Source organism: Curcuma longa, chromosome 20, assembly GCF_044706935.1.
Source record: "Curcuma longa cultivar G26 ecotype Majalengka, Jawa Barat chromosome 20, ITB_CL_G26_1.1, whole genome shotgun sequence".
Taxonomy (NCBI): Eukaryota; Viridiplantae; Streptophyta; class Magnoliopsida; order Zingiberales; family Zingiberaceae; genus Curcuma; species Curcuma longa.
Window position 1 is genome coordinate 12,055,276 of NC_133880.1, and position 9,849 is coordinate 12,065,124.

Sequence of the window (9,849 nt, forward strand, 5' to 3'; positions counted from 1 at the left end):
TCCATCAAGCTTCCAAAGGAGAAGAACCTAAGGCAAGGGTTAGGAGGTTAAGGGAAGGTTTGAAGTAGGGTAAAGGAATTCTCTAAGAAACCGTTGTAAGTCTCCCCTCACCTGCAACGTAATCGCTTAATGTTGATCTTATGAAATTTAGGTTTGTTTTTATGTTATTATTGAAAAACCATGATGAAACCATGTTGAAGGTTTCGGCCAAAGCATGGATTAAGGCCTAGGTGATGTTTTTAAACCAACTAAAGGCTTCACAAGATACTTGATAATTTCTTATCATGATCTAGGATTATATGTGGTTAGATTTAACCAAGGATTTCATGGATGTAGGGTTTTCGACCAAGCATGAAAATAAAGGCTTTAGGTTATGTTAAAGGTTTCATATGTGTTGAATGATCTCTTATCATGTTGTTATAGTTCATATGATTAGATCTAACTCATGTTTCATGCTCTTGAAGTTTCGGCCAAGTCATGTAAAATGGATTTAGGTTATGTTTTAACCTAACTATGGGTGTAAAGGATATATGATGATGTTCTATGATGAGTTAGGCACCCATGTGATTAAACCTAACCTAGGACTCCATGATTTATATGTTTCGGGCAAGGCATGAAAACAAGGATTAGGTGATGTTCTTAAACCTAATAAATGGCTTCAAGTGTTAGATGAACTTTAGCATGACTTAGAGTTTCATGTAGTTAAACCCAACTTGGGGTTTCATGATGCTTAAGTTTCGGCCAAGATATGTTTTAAACTTAACCATGCTTGCAAATGATATGTGAAGATGTAAGAATTCATATGGCTAGATCTAACCAAGGGATCATGACATTAAGGTTTCGGCCGAAACATGATAAAGAAGAAAGAGTTGAGTTTTAAACTCAACCATAGTTGCAAACCCTAGTTAAGGATATCTTATGATGATATGATGCATGAAAGTTTATGGCTTAGGCTAAGAGCCTAAGAAACCCTATGAAGATTCGGCTAACCCTAGGAAATTAGGATTTAGCTAGGTTAGGGTTTCAAGTATGATTAACCATGGTTAGTTGAAGCCAAACATGGGTAAATGTTAAATGGAATAAGTTTATGTGACATGGTAAAGGAAACCTATAGGTTTTGACCAACCTTATAAGAATTAAGGTTTTGGTTGAATAAGGGTTTCGATAATGTTAACCATGTTGATGTTATATGTTATCTCATGCCAAGGCTTAATAATGAGATTATGATATGATGTAATATGCTATATGAAATGAAAAGATGCATGAATGTTCATTAAGCTATGATAAAGACCAAGGTCTTTTAAAGAAATGAAAGGAACATTCATGATGAAGATGAAATAAAAGCATGTACATTATTATTTTACTTTAATGCATGGCTGGTACCCGACTTCCAAGGTTGTCGTTAAACAAATCCAGGTGACCAATTCCAAGGTCTTGGGCCTGGTAAGACCAAGGTCTTTAACCTCGTAGGACTGGTGGCTCGCTACCCCAGTTGCTATTAGGGAGCGCGCTTTGGTACCAAGCCGGGGGATCCCAAATAATGATGATGATGAGTATGTTAATCTATTATGATAATAAGTTTTCAAAGGCATCTGCATTATGTTTGTATGCATATGAATGAATGCTAAGATAAAAGAATGTTATGCGCTTTATGCAAAGTTAATGTGCTTCTATGCTTATGCTTATGTTTGCCTATGCTATATGAATGTGATGTGACGAATGGTTTTGTGAGTAGAAAAGGAACTTACTAAGCCTTGTGCTTATAGATTTCTTTCTTATGTTGCAAATCCAAATAGTAGTCACTGAACAAAGAGAAGCAGCAGGAAAGAGGCTGATAAAGATGTGTGTGGTGGTGACATGGCATATAGATCCTGACAACTTATTAAAAAATGACTCCCAAGTTTGCATGTTTGAATGTCTAGACTTCCTTTGTGTTGAATGCTTGTGCTATATTTGAATAATGATAACTAGGACTTGCAACTAGACAATGCATGCACCTTTAGTTTCATTTGTAAATCACATATGAATTTCCTACCATGAAAATATGTCTTGAGTTTCCGCTGCGAAGTTTAAGGATTTTCGTATGTGGTCACTTATGAAATGAATGAAAAAGAAAACTGTAGCGTCCGTCATGGGCCCTATGTAAGGGCGGGCGTTACATTAGAGGTGATTCCTAGTTTATCCAAAGTTATCACAATTTATTGTGATAACAGTGGTATAGTAGCAAACTTAAAGGAACATAACCGCGAACCCATAAGGCAAATAAATATATCGAGCGCAAGTACCACCTAATACGAGACATCGTAAAGCGAGGTGAAGTTATTGTCGCTAAGATTATATCAGTAGATAACCTGGCAGATCCTTTCACTAAGGCCTTTCAAGCGAGAGCTTTTGATTGGCATGTAGAGGGGATGAGAATCAGATGTATGACAGTATTTATGATAACATAGTCTTTTAGTCCAAGTGAGAGATTGTTGGGATATATACTATAAGCCTAGCTTTTGTATAAATATCTATTTTGAAATAATTTGAAATGAGAATCATTTTGGTCAAATGTTTGCATTTTATATGTTAATGCAGTTGTCCACTTAATTTATATTATAGATAACATGGTGTATGGTGCCACACAGAAGATCATGTTATCAGTTCTTTATAAATTATAAATAGTAGCTCACAACCAAGATAGATTGGGACAAACTATTGGAACGGTTGTAGTGTAATTGGGATTAGTTTATCTTGACTATAAAATTACACTAGTATACTTTGTGTGTATTGAGCAGGACCGTTTAAGGTTGTTCGATTTATACTGACTATATAATCAAACTAGACCTCTGTTGTTATGGATGTGCATGCTCTTAATCCCTATATAATGACAAACACATATACTTAGTATTTAATTCTTTGACTTATCAAAGGGTAAGATTTATTTGTTAAATCAATAGCCCGATAAGTTGGGAGATAATGTTATGTATATGGTATGTTTTTGATTATAAAAGGAATCTGTGTCCTAATTATTTAGGTTGATAATGTCCCCTTGAGGAGCTCATAAAGATTATCATGTAAACCCTGCAGGTGGACTTAGTCCGCATGATAATAAAGTTGAGTGGTACTACTCTTGGATTAGAAGTTAATTAATTGAGTTATCAGTAATTCAATTAATTGACAGACATACGATATCTTAAACATAGGAAGATTAATGCATTCATAATAAGAAGGAGCCTATATTGTAAAATGGGATTAGTGCGGTAGTTTAATAATAACCCTTTAGTGGTATGAGTTATTATCGATGGACTTGAGTTGGGTGCTCAGGGAGAACACAGGAAGCCCAAACCCATCAGGAGGCCTAAACCAATTCCTACTCTAAGTTCCTATTGTAGCATCTAGATAAAGCCTCATATCCACCCCAATAGAATTTTGTTTATCTTAACAGAATTCAGTTAATCCTCAACAAAATTATGCTAATTTTGTTATCCAATAAAACTCTGTTAATTTTGTTATTCAACAGAATTATGTTAATTTTGTTATCTGAAAAATTCTATTAATTCTGGTATCCAACAGAATTATGTTAATTTTGTTATCCAATAAAATTCTGTTAATTTTGTTATCCAACAAAATTATGTTAATTTTGTTATCCAATAAAATTATATTAATTTTATTAATTTTTTCCTAAACTTCTTAAGATGGCAAGCCTATAAAAGGAGAGGAGAGGGGGCGACTCAATGACATAACTAATCCTATTCTCCTCTAAACAAATTAGGGTCGGCGCCCCTTTGGAGATCTCCTTGGCTCTTCTTCTCAAATTAGGACCGGCACCCTTAATCCTTTTTCTTAGGTTCTCTTCTAGCTAGGGCCGGTGCACACATCTCCTTGGTTCTCCTTAGGGCTGGCCCTCAAAGAAGGAAGAAGAGTAGAAGAAGGTGGCGGCAAAAAGAAGAGAAGAAGAGAGGAAGAGAAGAATAGATGAAGAGGAGAAGGTGGTGCCTCAAACATAGGTTCTCCCTGTTGGTGCAGGGAGCACTAGCAGATCGAACCTAAGTTTTGATAATGGAACTAGGTTCAAGTTAAGTATGTATGTTGGACTAATATGTTGATCTAAGTGTGTAGGGAGCACAGGTTTGACTAAGTCATAGTAGAAGCTTGGCACTGAAGTCTTGGCATAATCAAAGCACCAGGTGAAGTCTGGGCTGGTCTGGAGGACCACGCCACAGCAGAAGTCTGGGTTGGTCAGGAAGGACCAAGCTGCAATAGAAGAGACTGATCGGGAAGGATCGAGTCGCAGCAGAAGACTGGGCTGGTCGGGAAGGACCGAGCTGATCGGGAAGGAGTCGAGTCGCAGCAGAGGATGCGTTGCTCCCAGGAACTGACTCAAATAAGCTTACTTTGCATGTTATTTGTCGGGAAAAAATCGAGAAACTTAGACTCTAGGACAGTGTTCCGGAAGTCAGCGTTTGGATTGGAGTCAACTTAGATGGACATTGGAGTCGACTCAGAGTCAATTTCTATCCAACAGACTCCACATCGGTGTGGAGTCGTAAACTGAGTTGACTCAAGCAGCAGGGGCGAGAAGGAAAAGTTATCGCCACGTCGACAGAGATCTACAGTTGAGTCGAGCAAAAGTCCAACGAGTCAACTCTCTCGTGCGGATTTTCTCAACATCGATGCCCTACACGACTCCCGAAAGCCGGTTGGCAGTTTGGGGGAGATTCAGCTAAAATTTAGTAACAAAGTTTATTTAATATTCTTATTATACTGGATTTTGAAAGTGGTTTGTATTCATTAAACTTGCTATCGAGGGGGAGTGGATTGTGAGGACCTTGCGTTCCCGAGGGCTCTTTCCTTTCTGCTAACATTTTCTTAATTTGCTTCCGTGTGTACTGGAATCGTAAAATCAAAAATCGTGAAAAAGCATACACACGCTAACCTAGGGTCTCATTGGAGCAACCACTCAAGAAATTTTTGATTTTTATTTTTGTTCCCACACTGCTAATCCAAGACCAAATCTTGGATTTCTTGCTTTTTCTTCTTGTGTGCTAGATTAATGGCCCATCAAGAAGGTTTCAGCACCGCAAGACCGCCTTTGTTGTTGGATGATGATTTTCCATACTGGAAAAGTTCCAGACGGGATTTTCAATCCCTTTTGGATGCGATGGTTTACCACAATCTTGTGTGCTCTCCGAGGCGGATGCGAAGGCTACCCAAACTCTACAATGTAGGTTAACAAAAGAGGAGCTGAACCGAGTAAGACCATTCAGCAGTGCTAAGGACCTTTGGACGAAATTGATCGAACTTCACAAAGGGACCTCCGACACCAAGGTAAGACGTGACTTGTTGATTAACAAATTATATAACATTAAAATGCTTGAAGGGGAAACGGTGAGTGGACTACACGCAAGGATCTAGTATATCCTCAACGGCCTGCATGCCATCGGCCAAAGCGTAGAAAATCAGGATGTGATCAGGTACGCATTAAAATAAGCAAAAATAAAATTTACTCAGAATCCTCAGAGTTGCATGTTATCGCAGACTTAACCAACGGAAGGCTGGAAAGCATTATTCTACTGATACGAACCAAACCGGAGCGACTACGACTCGGATAGCGAAATCCGGATCCGTATCCGGTTCAGAAGGCCCAAACCCCGATGTAAGTAATGAACATTTATTTTCCATAATAATTAGTCTAAAAAACTAGCTAAGGCTGATGTGTGCTGGATACAATCAACAAGCATCGGGTATGCGGCTAAGAATAGGTCATTCATTGCACTTACACATAGAAACCGAACACGAGTCCAAGCGTGGGTTCCAAAGTCGTGACTGGTTAATCCAGTCGGCACCAATACTTGTTTCCCAAGGATCAGGTTCACTTGATTCGACCAATCAAGGGGCACGATCTCGGGTGAACCAAATCTCTTTGGTTGATTACATGTTTAAACTAGATTTATTTTTTTGCAATAGAAAATTAAGTTAGACTAAGGACAAACTATTTGATTAATACTTGCTAACCTAGTACCAGTTGACTCACTTAGACCGAATTGACCGAAGCTACCTCACCACATTAGGCAAGGTTTATCAACAAGTTGGTTAAATACATAATTTCTTAAGTTGATCTTGTCTTAGAAAGTGGTCGTTGCTCCGATATCCAAGAAGGCCTCTGTACCTCGCCACGGCTTGGAGATCAATTTTTAAAAAGTGTATTTAATCAATTGATCACTGATTGATCATCTAACTAGGTGAAATGAATAGGTAATAACAATATAAAAATAATAACACAACAAATAATTCTACCTAAATTAATTAACTTAAAATTAATTCAAAATTAATTAACTCAAAAATTATTTCAAAATTAATTAACTTAAAAATATTTCAAAATTAATTAACTTAAAAATATTTCAAAATTAATTAACTCAAAAATTAATTTAAAATTAATTCAAAATTAAATAACTTAAAATTATTTCAAAATTAATTAACTTAAATTACTTTCAATAACTTAATTAAAACACCAAATCAATCCAAAATCCACAAAATCCAACTAAGTGTTTCGTTATGTAGGAAAAAATCGCAATTTTCCTTCAATAATTCCTTGATATTAATTAATGATAGATTAAAGAGAAACTTAGACTTGATGGGCCATTAGATGGATTTTTCCTAATGGGCTCTATGGTTTAAATGTTTTTCATAATGGGCTTCTCTTATATGGGCTAGCTAATGGTAAAAAGGAATGAAATTGGGCCATAAGGAATGGATAAGTTAAATGGGCTTATCTCATGTGGACTTTGCAAAAATAAAAAGAAAAAGAATAGAGGAACCAAGGATTGATCCTTGGACCTCAAGGAAAAGGCAAGCCTAGTAGAAGCATGGGATAACCACAAGGTCTAGCAAGTTTTCTTATGAAAAGGATAGGGGACATGCTACTTAAGGTTAAGGGCACATGAAGGGGCATAAGAACAAGTGAAGAGGCACTTTGCTTGCCTTTACTTCATGATTAAAGGAAGTTAATGGAGGAGTTTCAAGAGGGGATTGTAACTCCTACTCCACCATCCCTTTAAAGCCTTCTATTGCCGAAAATCAATGCCTTTCTCCACTTTTCTCACCTAAGCTCTCTCTTCTCCTCTCTTGTTCATTCTTGGCCGAGAGCTCTCTTGGAGGATTCCACCATCAATCAAGCTAAGGAAGCAAGGGAAGGGATCTAGGAGGGCTAGGAGAATCTAGGAGAAACAAGGAAGGATAAGGGCTTCACAAGGCTTCATCTTCATCTTCTTTGTTAGGGTATAAACTTCTCTAAGGGTCTAGGTAAGACTCCCCTCACATTGCAACATAATAGCTATGATAAAGTTTTCCATGAATTCTAAATGTTTTATGTGTTGTTGTTGATAAGAACATGAAGAATCTCTTCTTAAAGTTTCGGCCATGATGTTGATGTTAGGGTTTTAAAAACATGTTTTTGAATAAGCTATGTTACATATGATTCATGATGATGTTTAAGTATAAACTTGGTTGTTTCCATGTGGTTAAAGTTTAGGGTTTCATATTGTAAACTTTCAAAGTTTCGGCCATGGTATGATAGGGTTTCAAGGTTATGTTTTTGACATGTTATGGTTGCAAGAGATACATGATAATGTTTTCTATGGGTTAGTGTTTCATGTGGATAAATTTAAGGGTCCATGGAGATTAGGGTTTTGGCTATGCAAGAACTTTAGGGCTTTTAAGTTATGCTTTTAAACTAGAAATGTTTGTATGTGTTATGTGATGTTTTAACATGTTTTAAGATTCATTTGATGGGATCTACATCATGTTATTTGTTTTAAAGGATTCGGCCAAGGCATGTGTAAGAGGGTTAGGTTAGGGTTCAAACTTGTTTATGGTTACAAATGCTATGTAATGGATTTCTAACATGATCTAAGGTCTCATGTGGTTAGATTTTAAGTTAACCAAGGGTTTCTTGCTATGATAAGGTTTCAGCCAACACTAAAAACAAGGACCATAGGTGATGTTCTAACCCTAATAAATGGTGCTAGTGAGGCACGGCCAAGACTTGTTGATGTTCTGCTTGTGCACACGCTCGTGCCTTGTGTAACACGGCCAGAAGCTGATTAGACACAGGCGTGCCTATGAGGCACGACCCTGTCTTGCCTTGTCTTCAATGGTAACTCCGATTTTGCCCGATTTTGCTCCCTTTTCCATCCTGAAACAAGTAAAAATAAGAGCAGATCTCCGAACTAGGAAATGTAAGATATATGCCTAAATGCACGGATTAGGGATGCAATGAACACAAGATTTAACAATAGAATCAGAAAGATGTGCAAATAAAGTGTAAATACGAATATAAACCCTATGCCATCAATTATTCGGAGGGATGTGAGTGATGTAGATGAGATCTATCCCACCCATATAACGGGAGTGATATCATAGTTCTTAATAGAGTGAGACCACTAAAGTGCATGGCCATGCCCAAATGAGTCAACATGTGGTGTTGAGCTCGTTTGATTGTAGTGAGTCTACTTGGAGTTCAAGACATAGATTGATTAGAGGATATGTTAGTGCAAGAAGCACTAGCAGATCAAACCTGAGTTTTGATTATGGAACTAGGATCAAGTTAAGTATGTGGGTTGGCTAACCAGGCTAAATTGAGTGTGCAGAAAACAGGTTAAGTCCTAGTGCTGCTAGGCATGAAGACTTGGTAGAGTCAAAGTGCACCAAGCAGAAGACTGGACTTGGTCAGGAGGACCAAGTTGCAGAAGGACTGGACTTGGTCAGGAGGACCAAGTTGCAGTAGAAGAATGGACTAATCAGGAGGATCAGTTGCGTTCAAGTCCTGGGGGACAACGACAGAGCCGAGCAAAAGTCTAACGGGTCAGGAGGACTTGGTTGGCATCAGGTAAATTCTCCCGAGGGGAGTGGGTGAGGACGCGTTCCTACGAGGAACAGTAGGCGCCGGTCTAACCCAGGATCTCATCAGAGATCTGAAGTTAAGACTCAAAGTTGGTTCGGTGAACCGACTTGCTCCTTTACATATTATATTTGAGCTAACTTGTTATGCAGGAAGGAAAAGCCCGACGAAAGCTAATTCCGGACGAAAAAGCTAATTTTTCGGGTCTGGAGTCGACCCAGATGGGCTCTAGAGTCGACTCCAGCCGACTCAGCGTGAATCCGGAAGTCAACGTGTCGAGTTTTCTGCTAGATCAGCCTAGAGTCGACCCAGGTGAGCTTCTGAGTCGACTCAGGTCAAAATATTGTCGCCGCTGCCGCCACCGTGACTGGAGTCGACCCAGAACGGGATCAGAGTCGACTCAGGAGGGATAAGCGACGAAAGAGATTAAGTTTTATCTGCCACGTCGGCTGGAGTCGACCCAGATCGCTATCTGAGTCGACCCAGGTCGGCTATATAAGCCCTCCGCGAGCAACAGCCCAGTACAACATTCCAAACGCTCACAAACTCCGTTCTCGCGACCTCTGAGCTTCCATTCTTCGACGTCGGTGCTACGCCTACTCCAAGCTACTTCTACAAACACCGAGGCGCCGAATTTGATCTCCGAGGAGCGAAAAATTTGGTAACAAAGTCTTGTTGTGTAATTCAATTCAGATAATTTTGTAATCAGATTTTGTATCAGTTTTTCGATATACTTGCTGCCGAAAAGGGGCAAGTATCTTAGTGGATTGTCCAACGTAAACGGTCGAGGACTGTGGGCCTTAGAGTAGCAGCGTTGCGCTGTGAACCAAGTAAAAACAACCGTGTCAACTTATTTTATTTTCTTTGTATTTCTGCTTCCGCACTTATTATTTAACTGCTTCCGTTTCTGCACTCGAAAGATTTCCAAAAAATTGAAAAACGTGCAAACACGCTATTCACCCCCC